Here is a 20,961-nt window from a genome sequence, read left to right on the forward strand (position 1 = left end):
CATGCCTTACCCCATCAATCAGGGTCTAGCTGCTGGGGCTCAGCTCTATCCCAGCTTGGGTCTCCGCACAGTGGCAGCTTTGGTGACCAATATACTCCGTAACTGCTGTAATTTAGGGGTGTACCTGCCTCTGAAGCCAACTGCAGAGGCTGAAAACAAGAAATAACTACATTTTCATGCATTCACTCACATTTCTCCTCCCAGCCCACCGCTCTAGCTTTCTTTTAGCACAGCTGTTCTAAATACATGATCCCCAGAACAGCAGCATCACATCACCTGGGAACTCGTTAGAAATGCAGATTACCAGGTACCATCCAGAAATCTGAATCAGAAACTGCCCAGTAATCTATGCTGTAACAAGCCGCTCCCCACAAGGACATTATTCTCATGAATTCTAATGTTTGAGAGCCAGGGTCTTAGGGTACTGAAACTTTGCAGCGTATTAAACTCATGTGGGCTGCTTTAAAAAATTCCAATGCCCAGGCCACACCCCAGGCCAAGTAACTCAGGTTCTCTGGGGGTAGAACCCAGGCATTGGATTTTTGGAACTCTCCACTTGATTCCAATGTGCAGTCACAGTTGAGCCCCATTGCCTAAGGGTGAAGAACTCAAGCATATTAGTCAGTCATTTCCCCTATGGTGGAGAGCCTGTAGCTTTGGGCCCAGCAGAGAGAAGCCTTCCTGTGGGAGGAGAAAACTGTGTGTAAAATGAAGAAAGGGGCCAAACTGGGCATGCCTAAGCTTCGAAGGCCTCTTTCATTATAGGCTGGCTGCTGTAATGAAACAGGCAATTGCACCTGAGATTTTTCTGAAGTTGAAATGACAATGTGGAAAGGGAAGAGCTTCTCTCCACAGTCCATCAAGAGGGGAGTGGCCAGTGGGCTGCTTGGAGGACAAAGACGAGGGACGCGTTCATTCTCTGAGGTTTCAGGTATATTAAAATGAAGAAATGCCCAAATAGGGTTTCAAAAATTGTGATATCCTATATTTTAGAAGTTTACATTTAATAAATTAAGGCTTTAACACGTGTAAGCTTTTTAAAAAAAAAAAAACACACACACACACAGGGTAATATAACCATCCTATTCACAGGATAATAGCAGGATTAATTTTAAAAATTCATGGGCCTGGTACCAAAATCAGGCTTAAGTTTAAAGCTGATGATCATTTCCATCTTTCAGTCTTATTAGCATATCTTCAGAGATAAATTTTTAAAAATCCAAATGTGAAGTCTCTGTGTGAGATCCCTGGATGAAAGGCCCTCCTTTGCGTGCCCCTGGGGCAGACTAAGCGGACCACTGGAAAGAGATCCTAAGTGTGGCCCTGGAGCAGCTGTGAATGATTAGGTTGTGGGAAGATGACTGACATCTGGGTGCCTTGCAGCAGCCTGCCCAGGGAGGTCTCAGGGAAGCCAGAGGACCCCCCACCCCCTCTGTGTGTTCCAGGGCAGTATAATACCTGCCTCCCTACACACAATCGCTGCCTGCCCACCCTCTGTCTCCAGGCACGCTCGGCTGCTGACAACAGGAAGTGAAACAGCCACACCCTCCTTTTACCCTATTAAGGTAACTCCTAGTTTGATAGGCATCCAGGGAGGGAAAGACATAAGGGAGACACCCCCCTTATGCAGCACCTGCAGTGCTGTTGGTTTATAAAGCACGAAATCTTCTGTCCCAGAAGCTGGACTGGGCTCAGGACTGCATGTGAGATTGTGCTTCGGGAAGAGAAAGCAATCCCAGACTGAACAACAATTTTCTGGTGGCAGGTGCATCCCTGAGGAGCTGCAGTCGGTCCCAGCAGCATATGCTTTCTCCTCTGGCAAAGATGTGCAGACTAATGGGACCACCGGCTGCAAGCCTCAGAAACCTCTCAGGAGGCCCCTGGCAAGGCCTGTGGTATCTGAGCAGTGCAGGCAGCCTGGGCATCATAGGATAAAGGGGTGGGGAGTGGGGCACGGAAGAAACAGCACAGAGGAAACAGCACACCTTGTTCTCATTGACTTGGAGTCAATGGCTGCCCACAGACTATTTCCTGGAGATTCGAGCCTCACACTCTCCTGTCCTCTCCCCTGAGTAAGGCTTCCAGAGAGTAAGGGCCACACCCAGACAGAGGTGGGTGAGGCTGGGGTTCAAAGTACAGAGCCAGCCCTTTCATCTCACAGGCAGAGGGAATCATCCACTGTGAACCCACAGCGTCCTCCACCAGAGCAGCATTTGATTCCTCTGTCTCATATCTCCGCTTGCCTTCCCTGTGGGTCAGTAGTTCCTGACTTTCTCTAGCCTATAGGAAACATGAGGAGGAGGGGGAGACATGGAGGGGGAGGAGGAGGAGGAGAGAAGGGAGAGAGTGAGCACATGGGCTGCCCAGCCCCAGCCCCAGCCCCATGGCACCAGCATGGTAAACACTTGGAGGGAGGCCAGCCGTCTGGCGCCTCCAGTCTTCCACATCTCCCCAGCCAAGATTTAGACCTGTATATTCTGGGCTCTTTCTGCCCCATTTCACCCAGGCTTTAAATTACCCAGACTTGGGTCTGGGTTATTCTATCCAAAGCTTTCCTCTGAAATCTAGATTGTGATGCAATGTATACATCCTCTAAATCAGATTTCTGAGGACTAAATGCCAGACTGTGTAGCGTAGCAGTCTGGCTGCAAACCATTTCAGTCAGCCCAGCGGAGGAACACACAACAAGGTGCTCATCCCTGCAGCCATGCACAGGAGACAGCAACAGTCCAGGTAAATCAGAAAGGCCTAACTTGAGCCAGCTAGTTTTGGCAATTTGGGGAAAGTAAGGACTACACAGAGGCTCTGAGACGGCTTGTGGAATCGATGCCTCCGTTGCTGGATTGCTCCTTTAGTTATGAAACTAATGGTTCCAAAATGTACCCCTTGATTCCATAAGATGGAAGACCATTTAGACAAGCTGAGCCAAAACCCAGAGTCTTGGAACAAGCCTGTAGCAATAATAGTAGCAGTAATGACAATGATTTTTAATATTCCTTGCTTAGCAAGTGCTGGCCACAGTTCTCATGCTTTACATGGATTTACTTGGGGAATTTGATCGCTGGATCGAGGTGAGGACCACCCTCACTCCTCAGCTCCCCGGAGGACAGTCCCTTTCCCTCTGCTAGTCTGGGCTTGTTTCTTCTCATCACAAGAAAAGAAACAGGGCTACAAAGAGTAGCAAGCCCCTGACTGCTGCCCTTAAATGAACTAGCTTTAGGAGAAACACAGGTCAGGAGGCAAGCATTGTCTGCTCATGGCTGTTGTTCTTCTGGGGAGTTGTGAGGGTGGGGTGAGTGGGGAAGGGTCTCTCATTTTGTGAATACACAGTATATAAAAAGCTGAAATGAAAATAATTCAGAAATTATTGTTGTCTTTACAAAGTAACCTGTTCTGGGGTACCTTTCTGTACTTCCCTAAGTATATATAAAATACAATTTTAAAATTCAGTTTAACAAAGCCCCATCAAGACACACGCATTGCATTGTGCACATCTGTGTAAGTGCTCTTAAAGTGCAGGTTTGCATGAACCTCAGTTTTCTAAAGGAGTGCGTCCTGTTGGGGAAGAAGGGAAAGAAGGCAGTAAAAATAGCATTGTGCAGCTGCTGACTGTGCACTGGCCACACAGCTAAGCACAGAGTGCCTAGAGAGTTTTGGCAGGATCATCACATGTTGTCCTCACAACAGACCCACGAGGGAGGTACATCATCCCAATTTACAGATGAGGAAACTGAGGCTCAGGAAGACCAATGACGGCTTCATTATCACACAGCCATTAAGAGCAGAGCTTGGTGGGCACTCAGGCTTCTATGACTCTAAAGACTGGAACTACAGACAAGCTGTAAAGCAAGATCAGGTCAAGATATTCTCCAAAGTTACATCCCGTGGCTCCTCAGTTACAGACGTGATTGCAGAATACTGACATTTCTTTTCTTTTTGGTCTCCTTGTTTTCTCAATCCAGTCAGAATGAATTTTAGATGTGTCCCAAGTGCAGTCTGCCTTCAGTTGTGAAGAGCCACTCAGACACTTGGAGCTAGCCCAAGTGCCCAAGTAGTAGGTCTGTGAATAAACGTCACTTCTGGAATCATTCTTCAACAAGTACAGCTTGACTAGAAAGACTCAAATGCCTGCACTGGTCCCAGAGAGCCATCACCCAGTGCTGCCAAGTCTGACCAAGAGGCATCCTAGGTAAGGAACACAGTCACACCACTGGCTTTCACGCCACACCTGAAAGGAGCACAACAGGAGTTTCTCCAGGAAGCTTCCCAACGTTCAGATGAGTTGCTCTCCATGTGGATTCAGAATCCTGATGAGCTGACACCAGTTCCAGGCCTGGCATGTCTAACAAATGCAGCATTCAAGCCCAAGACACTGAAATTGTTACCTCATGTTATAAAGGACCTGAAGCTGCATGCAATTAGCACTGCATCTGTGAGACTTGGGAAAGACAACTGAGAGAACAGGGGCTTAAAAAGACTATTTTGGTCCATATGGAAAATTGGTGTGTTGCATGCATGGTAAAATCCTTTCAGATATGTTTTTAAACCTTACATTTTAAAATTGGGGACTTAAATATTATTATAGGAAAAGCCACATGATTCCTTTAACATCAGAAGGAGATCTGTAAGTTAAAAAACTGTTGGAACCTTGTAAAGAAATTAACATTGTGAATGAACTCGGGCATTAGTGCAAATTAATCAAACTGCATACATTACAATTTTTAATCAGTCATGGAATCTTAGTACTTGAAGGGACCTTGGAAATCATCTGTCCCAAGAGCAAGAGTTATGGAAGATAAACTGGGCAGGTGGAGAAAAACCTCCTGACTAGAGAAAGGCACAAAAAACAAAGTCAGGAGGCAGCATGTGCAGTGGTTTGAAAGCTCAGGGGTTCAGGGGCAAAGACAGCCTGGGTTCAAAGCTCAGCTTTGCTTTTTGATGGCAGTATGAACCAGGCTGAGTTGTTTGACCCTCCTAGGTGACAGTTTATAAACAAAAGGTTATTCTGAGTCTTAAGAGAGAGCATCCATAGAAAGGGCGTAGTATGGTCCCTGGGATACCATATGGTGCCTGGGACATCAGTGCTGAGTAAATATTAGCTCTATAGAAAAAGGAATTTCACAAACATAATCTGAGTGAGCCAGACTGACACACTATGTATAACTGTGGTCTTTCTCTTTTACTTGGCCATGAAAGAAAAGCAAAATACAGTATATCGAAGCATTCAGATTTCTGACCATGAGAACAGGACATAATACCCAAGGTCTTTTCTGGAATAAAAAACGATCTTCATAAAAGGGAATCACATTTCAGCTGTAAATAAAGTCAGACCTGATAATCGAGAAAAGAAGACCCCCATGGAGATGGTGAATCACGTACGTATGTGGGTAAGTGAAAGCTGCCTCCAAAGGTCTTGATGCAAAGCTGTCCAAGGTTTAGAACTCTGGGCACATTTCTGGCCAAAAGAGGTTCTACACCATCATCCACGGTGTTCTGTTCTGACCTTAAGATGGAACTAGTGCTGCATTAAGTGTCTGATTGGGAAAAGCTAATGGTTAACAAATAAGATATAACTCTCTGGGACATCTTGATATAAATTTAGTTTAGCCTTATAATATAAAAATTATTAATTATGCTGAGGGAGGGAACATAGATTGGTGGAAGACTTGTAGGCTGTGGAATAGAACAAATCCTAGAACTGTCAATTGGTACTGTGAGATCTTAAACAAGAGATACAATATCTTCAACCTCAGTTTCTTCATAATTGCTGTGAAGGGCCAGCACAGTGTCTGCCACACAGGTGGTACCCAAGAGGCATTCATTTTCTCTCTGCATTCATTCTACATTTGTTATATTAAACAACTCTCTTTTTTTTAAATTTAAGTCGGTTTTTGGGGAACAGGTGGTGTTTGGTTACAAGAATGGGTTCTTTAGTAATGATTTCTGAGATTTTGGTGCACCCATCACCTGAGCAGAGGGGGTGGGAGGGGGTGAGGGATAAACAGCTCTATTTTTGGGTGGAAAAAGAGGGCTATACTTGCTTGACTCAGTTTCCAACACAGATAGGAAGCCCAGCAGTTCAGACCAACACTAAGAATAGACAACACTCTCTATTTAGCAGCAACACACCTGAATTACAGACATGGCGTTTGTGTGGGAATCAGCTCTGGACTACTAATTTCCCAAACCCAAACCTACAGTGGCAGAAAAGACAGCTGAACTCAGAGCAAGAGACAAGTCTTCATCCTATTTCTGTTACTAGCTTTTTTTTTTTTTTTTTTTTTTTTTTTTTTACCGTAGGCAAGCCACTTAACATTTAACCTGTGTGTCTGGCTCCAAATCTACAAAATGAGGGCTTTGACCAGATAACATCCAAAGTTCCTTAGAGCTCTCAAAATTCTATCTTTGTATAGTTTGGGTTCATGCTGTTTGTTAACGTGTGTGACCACTTCTACTCCAAAAGCCACAGGACCCTGCTGCATGTCCTCCACCTTCGTTCAAGCCATGATTTGTTTCCTTGGTTAGTGGCTCCATATTAACAGCAGTTGCACAAACAGAATCTGAGTGAGCCAGGCTGCCAGCTGTCACTGCTGTATCTTCTGCTTACTCTGGAGATAGGCTGAAGCTGTGTGATCCGAGAATAAATGAACCTGTCATGAAGGTAGGATTTTACTCCGAAAATGAGTTTTCTGATAAGTTTAAAGCAGCAAAAATACTCTGAAGGCTGTTTTATACCTAAATCGTGCTATATGAATTAAAAAGTAAAACACAACCTCTGATACTTCAGGTTTTAGTTTCTTGTGGCTGATGTAAAATTCACTTAACTCCCAACTGACGTCCCCAAAAACATTTTTTTGGATCAGAATTCAAAATAAAATAGGGGCACATGCCAATTGTAGCCCCATACAAACCAATGGGGGCAAGGGCTGGTTTTATAGAATGTTAAGCGCTCATGAAACTAAGGGTTTAATTCATCACTGTAGTTTATAGTTTCCTCAACACTTAGCAGTGTTTTGTACCTAGGAGGCTGGCAGCTGTTTGCAGGCAGAGATGATACTTCATTCATATCTAGCACAGTGCACTGGTATATTGGAAGTACATGTATTAGTTTGCTAGGGTTACCATAACCAAATACTGCAGACTGAGTGGTTTAAACAATGGAGATTTATTTTCTTACAAGTTTGGAGGCTAGAAGCCTGAGATTGAGGTGTCAGCAGGATTAGCTTCTTTGAAGGCCTCTCTCCTTGGCTTGTAAAAGGCCATCTTCTGTCTGTGTCTTCTCGTAGTTGCCTCTCTATACACACCTGTCCAAATTTCCCCTTCCAGATACTAGCAAAATTGGATTATGGCCCACCCTAATGATCTCACTTTAATTACCTCTTTATAGACGTATCTCCAAATATAGTCACATTCTGAGGTACTGAGGGTTAGGACTTCAACATATGAATTTGGAGTGGTAGGGGGATAATTCAGCCCACAACATATGCTGAGTAAGTAGTGTATGCATAAATGGTGGCTGGATGGGTGGATGAACAGGTGGACAGATGAATGGATGGATGGATGGTGAATAACCAGGTGATCAACAAATACCTGATGCATTGAGTAAATTTACACAATCACTTGTGGAGACTGGGTTTTACTATAATATCACCCCAAAGATTTTAAATTATACATTTTAATCAGCCTTACAAGAAAGTTTAAAAATCATTGCCTATCAAATTCTATCAAGCTAACAAAAAATAGCCACACCCAGATTTACTAACGCCATTTCCCCATCCTAATCATTCCCATCTTTAATGACTTCCTCTAGCTGAGAGAATATCAGTATTTGCCTACAACAAATAACTACTACTTCTCCCATGAATACCTACATACTTAAAACCTTCGCATTAAGAAAACAGGAGGCCAGGCATGGTGCCCCATGCCTGTGATCCCAGTACTTTGGGAGGCTGAGGCGGGTGGATCACTAGGTCAAGAGATCGAGACCATCCTGGCTAACACGGTGAAACCCTGTCTCTACTAAAGATACAAAAAATTAGCTGGGCGTGGTGGTGGGTGCCTGTAGTGCCAGCTTACTCGGGAGGCTGAGGCAGGAGAATTGCTTGAACCCGGCAGGCGGAGGTTACAGTGAGCTTGAGCTGAGATCGCACCACTGCACTCCAGCCTGGGTGACAGAGCAAGACTCCATCTAAAAAAAAAAAAAAAAAAATGATTAAGAGAATAGTTTTAGTTAAATCTGTTGCCTGATATTTCATTGTTTGTTTGCTTTTAACCAAACACGACTACTACTTAGTTTGTAGGTTGCCTTAACACTTTGATTCCATTCAACAAACTACAGAAATGCCCCATAGAATTGAAGGTAAGAGGAAATATCCCTACCAGGGACCTCAAGGAATCTTCCTTCTGATTCATCTGGTCACTGTGAGTGTTTGTTACATCTCTAATGATACAGAAATTCATAAGCCAACCCTCCATCACCAACGTTCCTTCTCTATTTTTCTGTCTATCAGATGAAGTTGGTCATATGTACACCTATCAAGGGAGTTGTAGGTGCACATCTAGACAAGGGTCAGAAGAGTGCCTGAGCTCCCCTGTCCTGACCTTGATGCCGTGAGTCATGTTGCTGGCTGCAGTTCTGACTCAGAGCTGCCATAGTATCAGCCTACATCATGACAGGAAGTGCTACCAGAAATCATGCTCAGCTCTACTGAATGAACTGTTTGTCACAGCTAGTATGAAACTGATTCACTGCTGTCATGGGACCATGTGGGCACTCATTCATTCATTCGTTCTTCAGTCATCCATTTCCTACCGGAATCCTGTCTAACAGAAAAGCCATAGCATAGCATCTCTTGAAACAAGTGTGATACTTTTAAAAGTTCTGTTATGATTTATACCATTTTTGTCCTTAAAAATTATAACAGAGCAATAGATGGGTTGTATGAGTTCTATCTGTATAATATATGATTTAGGTATTAAAATTTAAAGACAAATTTATGGAGGTCTTTTGTCTGTGACAATGATGAATTATCTTGGCTCTGATCCTTGGACAAACTGGCTACACTAAACTTAGAGTTAACACATGCGGTGGTTCTTCTGCTGCATTCCCTGAGGCTTCCTGGGACAGATACTATGAATGAATATTTTCACAGGCATTGCTAGGCATGATGTCACTTGATTTTGACTCCAGGTGTAGGATGGGGCCCATGAGGTTCTAGGTTCTCCTTCTGCAGAGTTCCTTCCTCATTCCTACACACCCAGACATTTGTATCAGGAATTGATCAAAATGCATTCATGTGCTATAACTTCTTGTCAGGGATTCAAACCAAGTGATTTCTGACCTCTCTCCATCTGCCTCTCTTTTTAAAATATGTTTTAATTGTCTTGTTTTAGACATGTTTTATTGTAAACTACTTCACATTCTTTTTGAGAATAGGTGGTATGTAAACCATAGTGAAGAAAAACCTTCAAGCCAGCATAATATTTCCAGAGCACAGAAAGCTCAGTGAGGAGGGGGCAAGGAGAGGTTGGTTGCCCTCGAGCCTACCCACTAGGTGTACCTGTCACTCCCACCATCAGGCTGTGTCCTCTGCAGGCTGAGGGATGATGGAAGACAATCCAGAGGTCTGTTAGGAGCCCCACTCTGTCAGAAGCGGAGCATCCAGTTCACTCAGGCCTTGCTCTACTGACAACTTCATGTCGCAGAGGGACAAGGATGTTGTAAGAGAGCTACTGCTTGAATCTAATTTTGGCCATTGAAGGTGAACTAGGTGGATAACACAATAGAAGTGACTGGCACTTAGACAGAAAAGGACCTTGTCACCATATGATTCTCAAGAGCCAAAGAAGTGAATGCGAGCCATCTATGTTCCTGAGACTGCAAGAATAAAGAACTCTGCAAGCCCAGAGAAAAGAAGGTGATGCAGTGGATTAAATCTCAGAGGGCAGCAGAATGTGGAGGCTAGAGTACATGCTCAGGAAGCTGGACAGACCTGAGTCAGGCTCTTGGCGCTGTCCTTACGGCTGTGCAAATGTCACCTCTCTGTATCTCAATTTCCTTATCTGTAATTGTGAATAATAAGACCTACCTTATATGTCAACAGTGAGAATTAAATGAGATCACATATATAAAGCCCCTAGTATGGTTTACAATTATGGTGAACACTCAATAAAGGTTATTGTTGTTGTTATTGTTACCATTATTGCAGACTTCCTGTGTGTAAGACATGAGGCTAGACGCTCTTTGATTCCATGGTCAGAGACTCTAATCATGTAGAACTTGGTTCTAGAAAGATTGGAGGCTCCATCTAATTTAATTCTGACTCTACTCTGGAGAGGAGGAAGAGAGGGAACTACCCAAATAAATTACTGTCTCCAATGAGCTTATATTTTACAAGGAGACTCACAAAGGCAGGAAGTAGGAATTTGCAGCTGACAGCAGATACAAAGGAGTGGCATAAAAAGAAAGAATCAAGTCACGGAAGTAGAAGGCTGGGGCACAAGATAATGCACACATAAAATACAATGAGAGCCACTGGGGTGGGTTCGGAACAAGAAAAAGAACAAGAGAAGAGTTGGCCTCCTGCTTGGGGCAGATGATACAGTTAATTTAGAGATGATACAGTGAAAACAGAATTACTCAACTCCTAGTTTGCTTCCATCTTCTTTATCAGGAATGACCTTTGAGCCAGAAAGAAGAGCAAAAACATGGCCAAGAGGAAATTAAAGTCTGTGATAGTGAGAAGATAGGAGGAGAGCACCTGGCTGCTGCATTTAAGTCTCCAGGCTCAGATTAATTACATCTCAACACCATCTACATGTACCCCAATACTCACTGCAACAGGAACAGTAAAATAAGAAGCCCTAGGACCCTAAAATAACAGGAATTCATTTACAATATCTGACATCTGAAAAAAATGGAAATATCATAATATATGAGACTTTATGAAGCACGGTAGAACTTACAGAAACTTGCAGAGGGGCAAATATCTCAATTTTATTAACGGGGACTTTTAGCAAAATTCTAATGCAGCTTAGATACTTTGTGTTGACAAGGAAAATGAATGCTGGTCAGACTAACCTCATCTCCTCTCTGACAGGGTTCCTCAGGTAGTAACTGTTCCATTGTCTAGTTAGAAAATGGTGACAAACAAGTCTGTACACTTTCTTTGTGGACAAGGTAGAGAAATACAAGCTCCATGATAATATAATAAGGAACACTCAGAGGAGCTCAACTATAATCCCTCAAAAGGACTGGAGAACAGGATATTATTCTCTACAAAGATGTGAATGGGCACATGACTTGGTCTTCAGTGCCTCTCTATACAAAAACAGTAATGACCTGCAAGACAAAGGAAGTTTGCTGACATCTGCTGGGAGAACGATCAGGAGGCAGCTGGTGAGGTGGAGGAGGGGTTGAGAGCTCAGGCTGCAGAAGTGGAGAACTGTTTGAATCCTAGCTCTACCACTTACTAACTGTGTGATGTTAAAGAGGTTACTTACACTCTTGGACTCAATTTCCCTATCTGAAAAATGGGGATAATGATTGTATCTACCTCACTATATGAGGTAGATTAAATTAGTATGTAAAGCATTTAAAACAGTATCTGATTATAGAAATTGTCATTATAAATAGGATCCCAATCACTTCTGTCACGAAGTGATGGAATCTCACAAGATGAAAGCTATACAAATAAGATATTGACTATAACTTATACTACCCCAAAAGGAAAACAACCTAAAAGTCTAACAACAGGAGACTTACAGTACATATATATGATAGAACATTACAGCCATTAAAATCATGTGGCAGGCAACAAAAGCAAAAATAAACAAGTGGGACTACATCAAATTAAAAAGCTTCTGCACAGCAAAGAAAACAATCGAAATGAAAAGGCAGCCTACAGGTTGGGAGAAAATATTTGCAAACCATATATTTGATAAGGGGTTAATATCTAAAACATATAAGGAACACACACAACTCAAAAGCAAAAAAATGAATAACCAGATTAAAATATAGGCAAAGGACCTGAATAGACATTTCTCTAAAGAAAGTATAAAAATGGCCAACAGGTATATGAAAAGGTACTCAACATCACTAATCATCAGGAAAATGCAAATCAAAATCACAATGAGATATCATCTCACACCTGTTAGGTTGGCTATTATAAAAAGACAAGAGATCAGTGTTGACAACGGGATGGAGAAAAGGAACCCCTTTGCAATGTGGTGGGAATGTAGATTGGTGCAGCCATTGTGGAAAACAGTATGGAGGTTCCTAAATAAACTAAAAATAGAACTATAATATGACCTGGCATCCTCTTCTGGGTATATACCCAAAGGAAATGAAATCACCGCCTCGTAAAGACAACCGTGCTCTTATGTTCATTGCATTATTCACAATAGCCAAGATATGGAACAACTAAAGTTGTCCTTCAACAGATGAATGAACACAGAAATTGTGTTGGGACACACAATGGGATATTAGTCACCCTTAAAAAAGGAGATCCGGCCATTTGTGACAACATAAAAAGGACATTATGCTATGTGAAATCAGCCAGACACAGAGAAAATATTGTATTATCTCACTTATATGTGAAATCTTAAAAAAATCAAATACACTGGGCGTGGTGGCTCACACCTGTAATCCTAGCACTTTGAGAGGCCAAGGTGGGTGGATCACAAGGTCAGGAGTTCAAGATCAGCCTGGTCAATATGGTGAAACCCTGTTTCTACTAAAAATACAAAAATTAGCTGGGCTTGGTGGCGGGTGTCTGTAGTCCCACCTACTTGGGAAGCTGAGGCAGGAGAATCGCTTGAACCCAGGAGGCAGAGGTTGCAGTGAGCAAAGATGGCGCCACTGCACTCCAGCCTGGATGACAGAATGAGACGCCATCTCAAAAACAAAAACAAAAACAACAAAAAAAATCAAATACATAGAAGCAGAGAGTAGAACCGTCATTACTCAGTGGCCAGGGGTGGGAGAATAGGAAGATGTAGATCACAGGGTACAAATAAATAAGCAAATAAATATGTACATAAATAAAAATATAGTCATGTTACAGAAGAATATTTAATTACTCTAAGAAGGAAAATGAATCAGGGAAAGGGAAAGGAGAATGATGGAGGCAGAGGTACTGTTTGGGCAAGGTGGTCCCTGAGAGAGGGTATGGGATCAGGTGCTGAAATGGACTGAGCCATGTAGCGCTGGGAAGAGCAAAGGCTCTCAACAGGAAAGAGCTTGAAGTGGAAAGAAGCCCTCGAGATGGAGTAGGTAAGCAAAGGAGAGAACAGAAGGAAACGAAGAACGAAGTTGGAGAAGGCCCATCACACAGGCCCCTGCAGGCCAGAGTAAGGAGCGACTGGGGTTTCATTTTATGTGATATGGGAAGCCCTTGGATGACTCTGAGCAGGAGACAGTCAGGATTTTAAAGGATCACAATGGTTGTTTTTTGGAGAATAGAGTGTAGGGGAGTGAGAATGGAAGCAGGGAAACCAATTTTAAGGGATAGTAGTTTAGTAGTTTTACAGTAGTTTAAGAAAAAGATAGAGGTGGCTTACGTTGGGAAAAAATGGTGAAAAGTGTCAGGCTCAGGATATATTTTGAATGGCAAACAGCATGATCCTAATTTTATAAAAAAGAAACATATACACATATTGGAAATATATATATGCAGATATTAATAGAGGTTATCTCTGGATCATGCTATTCATGGTAACTGATTTCCTTCTTTGTATGTTTCTGTATTTTCAAAGTTTCCACAACAAACTTGTAGTATTTAATCAGAAAAAAAGAAGATATTTTTGGAAAAAATATCTTCTTTTCTTTTCTAAAAGGAAAAATCAAAGGCAGGCCAAGTGAAGTATGGACGAGCAACAGCCTAAGTAAAGAGATGTCAAGGATCTGACTTACTACAATTTCAATACTGACAGTGTAAATGACTAGCAGAAATAGTAATGTCTCCTAAGACTGTAGGTAATCGGACATCATGCACCCTGGGGAGGAGGTGATTGTTCTCTTCCACTCTGCTTTATTCAAGCCCACCTGGTATAGCATATGCAGTTCTGGGCACCAACATCTAAGATCCAACTGAGGCTGGGTGTGGTGGCTCGTGCCTTAGCTGGATCTTAGATTGGATCTTAGATCCCAGCATTTTGAGAGGCTGAGGCAGAAGGATCACTTGAGGCCAGGAGTTCAGGACCAGCTTGGCAAACATAGTGAGACCCTGTTTCTACAAAGAATTAAAATAAAAATAAAAAATAAAAAAAGCTGGGCATGGTGGCTACTTTAGTGGCTGAGGTGGGAGGATTCTTTGAGCCCAGGAGTTTGAGACCTTAGTGAGCCATGATTGCATCACTGTACTCCAGCCTGGGTGACAGAGTGAGAACCTGGAAGGAAGGAAGGAAGGAAGGAAGGAAGGAAGGAAGGAAGGAAGGAAGGAAGGAAGGACGGATGGAAGGAAGGAAGGAAGGAAGGATCCAACTGAATGAGAGAACAGTCAGGACTGGTAGGGGCCTTCAAAGCATGCACTGTAATAAGGAGGGTAGTTACCACCCACTGAGCACCCACTCTGTGTCAGGCACTTAAAAAATGTGCAGTATTTAAGATATGAGATGCTCACTTGAATGGAAGGAAAAGGGTGGCAAATGAACATTTTTTGAACACTTACAGAGCCAGGGCTAATCACTTTTCATATTTTAGTCCATCTAATTCTCACCACAACACTCTGAGATAAGCATCTCTGTTCTATAAATTTGAGTTAGGGATACAGTATTGCATCACTGTGGGCTCTGGAGCCCGAGAGCCTGTGTTCAAATCCTAACAGATATGTGACCTTAGGCTTACTACTAAGCCTTCCTAAATTTCAGTTACCTCATCTACAAAATGGTGGCCTTTTTGTAGACGGGGTTGTTTAAAGACTAAATTTGTTAATATATTACAGCACTTAGCACAGTACTGGGCAAATAGTAAGGTCAATAAACATCAACTGTGATTGTTAAAAATGTGACTAAGATAAACCAATGAGTAAGCTGGGAGTCAGTGGAGAACAAAATAATCTGAGGTCCCTGGGTATTAATTTGATGAAGTTTTGTCATAGGGAAGAGATTCCTACTGACATCAGGAAGTAGAACCAGGCTGGGTGAGTTGGTTCATGCCTGTAATCCCAACAATTTGGGAGGTCAAGGTGAGAGAATCACTTGAGGCCAGGAGTTTGAGCCCAGCCTGGGCAACATAGAGAGATCTCTTCTCTAAAAAAATAAAATAAAATAAATAATAAATTAGCCAGACATCGTGGCATGCACCTTCTGATATCATGGCATGCACCTTCCAAGTCCTAGCTACTTGGAAGGTAGAGGCAGGAGGATCACCTGAGCCAAGGAATTAGAGGCTGCAGTGAGCTATGCTCTCACCACTGTACTCTAGCCTGGGCAACACAAGACCCTATGTCTAAAAAAAAAAAAGTAGAACCAGACTCAGTGAACAGAAGTGTAACAGGGAATCTGGTAGGAAGCAATCTGAAATTAAACAGTTACTTTTCTGCCTAAGTGGACACCGATCTTCCCCATTTGATGAAGAGTCATTAAGTGGCCACTCTTACTTATGATGCTGTAAGATATTTAACACCTTGTTGCCCTGGAGAGGAGAGTCTAGTAGAAGCTAAGTGTGGCCTGACAAAGCCTGCCCCTCCAATACCCCTGTTATGCAGAGCTGGTCTCTGATGAAAGATGGAACAATTGCAGGGAGGTCAAGGAGCCTCCCAGGGGGAGACATTTTTAGAATCTTCCTGATGGGTTAGGATAGACCCCACAAGAAGCCCGGAGGAGAAAAGGACAGTAAAAATTCCAAAAGGGGAAACTCACCATGAGAAAAGGGACAGTCTAGACTGATGATCCAGTGTTACCAGCAGGATTAAGGGTACCAGGGGTATGAGGAGGCTGCTCCCATGTATCCCATGGCTGAGACTAGAAACCCTTCTGGTTGTGGGTGTGATTGGAGAACAATGATTGAGCACTGTGAACTAAAAGAGCTGTAACCTTGAGGTCCAAGTCCTAGATCCATGAAGAAGACCTAGGTCAGTGAGAGAATCCCTGCAGCAGTGGGGGAAGTAGCTGCTGGCCTGTGTAGAGCCAGTTTTCAATATTACCCCACAGGAAGAAGCAGCAGTATTGGTAGACCACTTGGACTCCTCAGTTTTGTCTCTGCTTGCTTTTAGAACTGGAACTGGCCCTTTTGGAATGAATTAAGACCAGACTGTTCTTGGCAATCTCGGATGTTTAGAAGAGGTGAGGGGTGGTAGGGCCTTAAGAGAGATATTGGGCTTCCTATTAGTATTATCAGGAAGATGTCCTGGCAACTAATAGGGGAATAAAAGATATATCTATTATTTGTACTCCCCAGGTCATTAAAGTGGGTTATATCATGGGTTATATCAGTTGTATATAACTTAATAAAGCTTAAATAAGCTTAATGTTAAGGGCTTTCTAAAAACCAGAATTAATAATAATAATAGCAGCTAGTATTTATTTGCTGCTTACAATATGCCAAATTCTACCTCCCTTAGCTCATTAATCATCACAAAACCCTATGAATGTCAAAGCAACACAAGAGTCCATGGATGGATACATGGATAAACAAAATATGGCATATATATATATATACACACACACACAAAGGAATACTATTCAACCTCAAAAAGGAGGGAAATTCTGACATATGCTACAAAATGGATAAACTTGGAAGACATTATGCTAAGTGAAATGAGCCAGTCACAAAAAGACTATATTTTCCACATATATAAGGCACTTAGAGTATAAAAAATCATAAAGACAGAAAGTAGAATGGTGATTCCCAGCGGCTGGGAGGAGGTAGAAATGGAAGTTATTGTTTAAGAGGTATAGAGTTTCCATGTTGCAAGATGAAAAGAGTTATGGAGATGGATGGTGGTAATGATTGCAGAACATTATGAATATATTTAATATTACTAGACTGTTCACTTAAAGTTGAGTAAGATGATACATTTCATATGTATTTTACTACAATTTTAAAAAAATGTTAGGGAAAAAAACGGCTGAGTTGTTTTTATCACCATTTTACAGATGAGGAAACTGAGGCAGAAAGAGGCTAAAGTATCTTGTTCAAGGTCACACAGTAGACATGGGTGGGACAAGAATTACATGATAGGGCCTCCCGATCACAGAACCTATTCTTTTACCTCTGTCCTCTTCTCCCTTTCTGTAAAGACGGAGAGATGCAATGCCCCATGGGGATGCAGTTGATGGGATTAGAATAGATGGGTGGTTGGACTACAACACCTATAAAATCTATTTCTTCGTTGCAGCACTTCCTTCCAACCTTAAGAATTTGTGTGCTTCATTTAGCTCTACAGAATTACTATCAAAATGAACTGTTTGCTATGGTTGGAAAACAAGCTTAGGAACTACTGCTAAGGAATATAAAGATAAACCACACATTGAGATGCATTCTAAGTCTACAGGTCAAACCTATTACAACAACCTTTAGAGAAATAGCATTTGTTCGTCCAATAACTATTTATTACATGCCTTCTACATGAATTGTTCTAGGTGCTTGGTATATAGCAGTGAACAAAGTGAAATGGACAAAGATCTCTGCTTTTGTGGATTTTACAGTCTTGTAGGGGAGAGAAAGTAAACAGTAAACATAGTAACTGAGTAAGTAATGCAGTACATTAGGAGGCAATAAGTACTTGATCACAGCTGCAGTTTTAAATTAGGTTGGCAGGGGAGACCTCATTGAAAAGGTGACATCTAAGCAAAAGCTGAAGGCGTCAGAGGCAGCCACATATGAAAGAAGAACATTTCAGGCAGAAGAAACATCCAGTGCAAAGGTCTAAGACAAGAGCCTGTGCAGCTGGAGTTGCTACAGGGAGGCCTATGTGACTAGGGCAAGGTTGGGGAGGGGGTGAGGAGTGGGAGGTCAGTGCAAGCAGTGAAGGAGAGGTTGATTATACAAGTCTTCCAGGCCACTTTAAAGACCCTGGCTTTACACTGAGTGAGATGGGGAAGCACTGCAGGGTTTTAAGCAGAGAAGTGACATGATCTGACTCACATGGGATATATTAAAACACACCGTATTTAACATTGTTTTGACTTGAAAAGATTCTTTATCCCTGAGATCACTGCTCATGAGGAAACGGAGCTTACATCTAAGCAAATGTCATCACGACGTGCTGAGAACCCCACTGATTCTGTGAGTGCAGTGGAAGGAGAAGGAGTTGGGGGAGTTGAGTAAAAATAGTTGTGTCACTTTGTTCAAAGAACTGCTGGGAGGAATAACTAATAACAATAGCTGTAAAGGTCACTGCAAATATTAAGTGCTATCAAATGCTAACTACTATTTAAAAATAGAAAGCCTGTCATTATTCTTTGGCCCAGGAGTCAGGACCTCTGGCAGCCTGCACGCCTCGGCCAGCCTGTTAATGTTTCAGTGCCTTTAAAGGACTTTCCCATCAGACTATGTTATCTGATGGCTCTATCTCCCATCTACAGTTATGGTGGAAGGAACTGAGCTATTTACCACATATACTCTGCAACAAAACACAATCCTGGGGGTAGGGGTTGATGAGCATTTGTTCTTTGTTTTTGCTTCTTTAAAAAATTATTAATTCTTAGGCTGCACTTACAAAACTCCCTGAAAGCACTGAACGTTTGAATGGATGACATGGGTTTACATGTAAAAAGTTCTTGCAGCAAGTTGTTTACATCAAACTATTGGGTCATGGAAATTTTGCTCGAGATTTGTTTGTGTGGGAATAACACTGCAATACTAGCTTGTCAGTGCCAGCTTTGAAACTAACACAATGAATGGCTATTGTTCTGACAGAATATCCGGCAGCTCATGTCTACATACACTGAAGATGACCTTCCTCTTTAGAAATAGTTCCAGTCATTATATATATATTTTAAAATGTTATTGGTGTACCCAATGTTCTAGGTACTTGGGGAGAAGGGATATTGTATAAAGATATTTCAGTTTCTCTCCTAAAAGGATTCCACAACTACTCTATTTGGTTAGTCAGGTTGCCAATATTACTGCATTCCTGGTATAAAAAGATATGTTACAGAGATAGAAAATAAAGAAAGGAAAAGGTAAGCTTGTCATTTAACACCAATTAAGTACCAGGTTCTATGATATGATATTTCACTTCACCAGCACAACCTAATAAAAATAGATACTGTCCACCATTCTGCAGATGAGGGACTAAGACAGATTATGTCACTTGCTAACTTTAGTTAAGTGATACTCACTAAGTTAGTAAGTGTCAGAACTGGGATTTGAACTTTGTGCGGTTGACTCTAAATCCGCGCTTTCCCACCACACAGACCTGCCGTCAAGAAGACTGCCACCTAGTGGGTATGACAAGACTCAGGTATATAAATCAACTAGAGAAAAACAAGCAGCACATAACCAAATGCTTAATCCACATGACTCCAAGACGCCTGGGTTTAATTCTACAAACAAGTACAAAGGCCTACAAAAAGCAAGGCTCTAAGCAAAGTACTTGCAGGGACATTAATGGAGTAGAAGAACTAAAGGAGGTAAATATTTTTCTATCAATGACATATATGCCTCAGATAATCCAAGATGACTGAGAAGAGAGGTGCGATGTAGGCCCAAGATGACACTGCTCACCTTTTGAAGTGCTAGGTCCATTCTTGTCTTACACCTGAAGTTCCATGGTCTACAAGCCAACAGACTTGAGGGGTGGGATGTGAATAAGTCCTATACAGTAAGTCTTCACACATTAAAGAAAATGAGAATTAGAAGTCACAAAGACAGCTGTAGCATCCATAGATAATGATGAAAATAAGTCTAAAATGTGATTGATTATCTGTTAATGTTTAAGGCATTAACAGTGAAACACTTTCCTTTTAGCTGACGGACACTTTCCTTTTAGCTGAGATCCTGGAATGCCATGTTAACCTTTAGTTCCTAGGATGCCTGTCCTGTTTTTTGTAATCCACTGATATCCACTCTGTTTGGAATGGCAATTGTGCTAGTTACGAAACTATAATCTCTCAGCTCTAAACTTCTATGCTCTGACTTGTGCTCTGGGCTGGGACTCTCTGGCCTGCTGGCTCCAGAGTAGGCTCTATCAAGGAGTGCTAGACAGAGACAGCAAGGCTGGAAAAGGAAGAAGGAACCTGCCTTTTTCTGTTTCCTTTCTGTTTGCTTCCCACTTGTCACTGCCTCTGCAGTCTACGTCTTCACCCTGGCAGAGGCAGTTCATTTGGTATCAACAGTTGATTCTAGTTTGCAGTTTCTCTAATACTCACAAACTTCATAGCATACAACCTCCCACCACCATCCTCACCATCCCCAAAAGCTTTTTAAGTTTTAATAATTCTGACCTATTCCCATGTCCCTCTAGTCCTAGGGCTGTCCTTCAGTTACTACCAACATGAATACTGTAATGTACTCTTAGTCTTTTCAGTTCTTCCACACCTAGTTAACAATTCTTTATATTGAATTCTCTGTTAAAATAATTGATGTGGTTTCTGTCTGTTGACTGACATACAATTAATTTCACTGTTATTTAAATTAAAGCACATTGGAAAGCTATTTAGTGTATGCTAAGGTACAATACAAATGTTTGGAAAAGGAATATTCAGTTAATCTCCTGCACACAAGGCTGATGGTTCACATCCAACTGATCATGTCCCTGCCTGGTTTAAGACCTCATAATGACCTCCCCATTCCATAATGGATAAAGTCCAAACTCCTAGCACCCAGGCTTTCCATGACAATCTCTGCTCTTCTCCAGACCCATCTGCCTCAACCATGCCTTCTCCGAACCGACCATGCTCTTTTTCATACTCCATACCTTTGCCTAAGTTGTTTCCTCTGCTAAGAATTTATCTGTCAAAGTCCAGGTCAGGTATCACCTCTTCTAAAAAGTGGTGTCTTCCCTGTTTTCACTC

Source organism: Piliocolobus tephrosceles, chromosome 6, assembly GCF_002776525.5.
Source record: "Piliocolobus tephrosceles isolate RC106 chromosome 6, ASM277652v3, whole genome shotgun sequence".
Lineage (NCBI taxonomy): Eukaryota > Metazoa > Chordata > Mammalia > Primates > Cercopithecidae > Piliocolobus > Piliocolobus tephrosceles.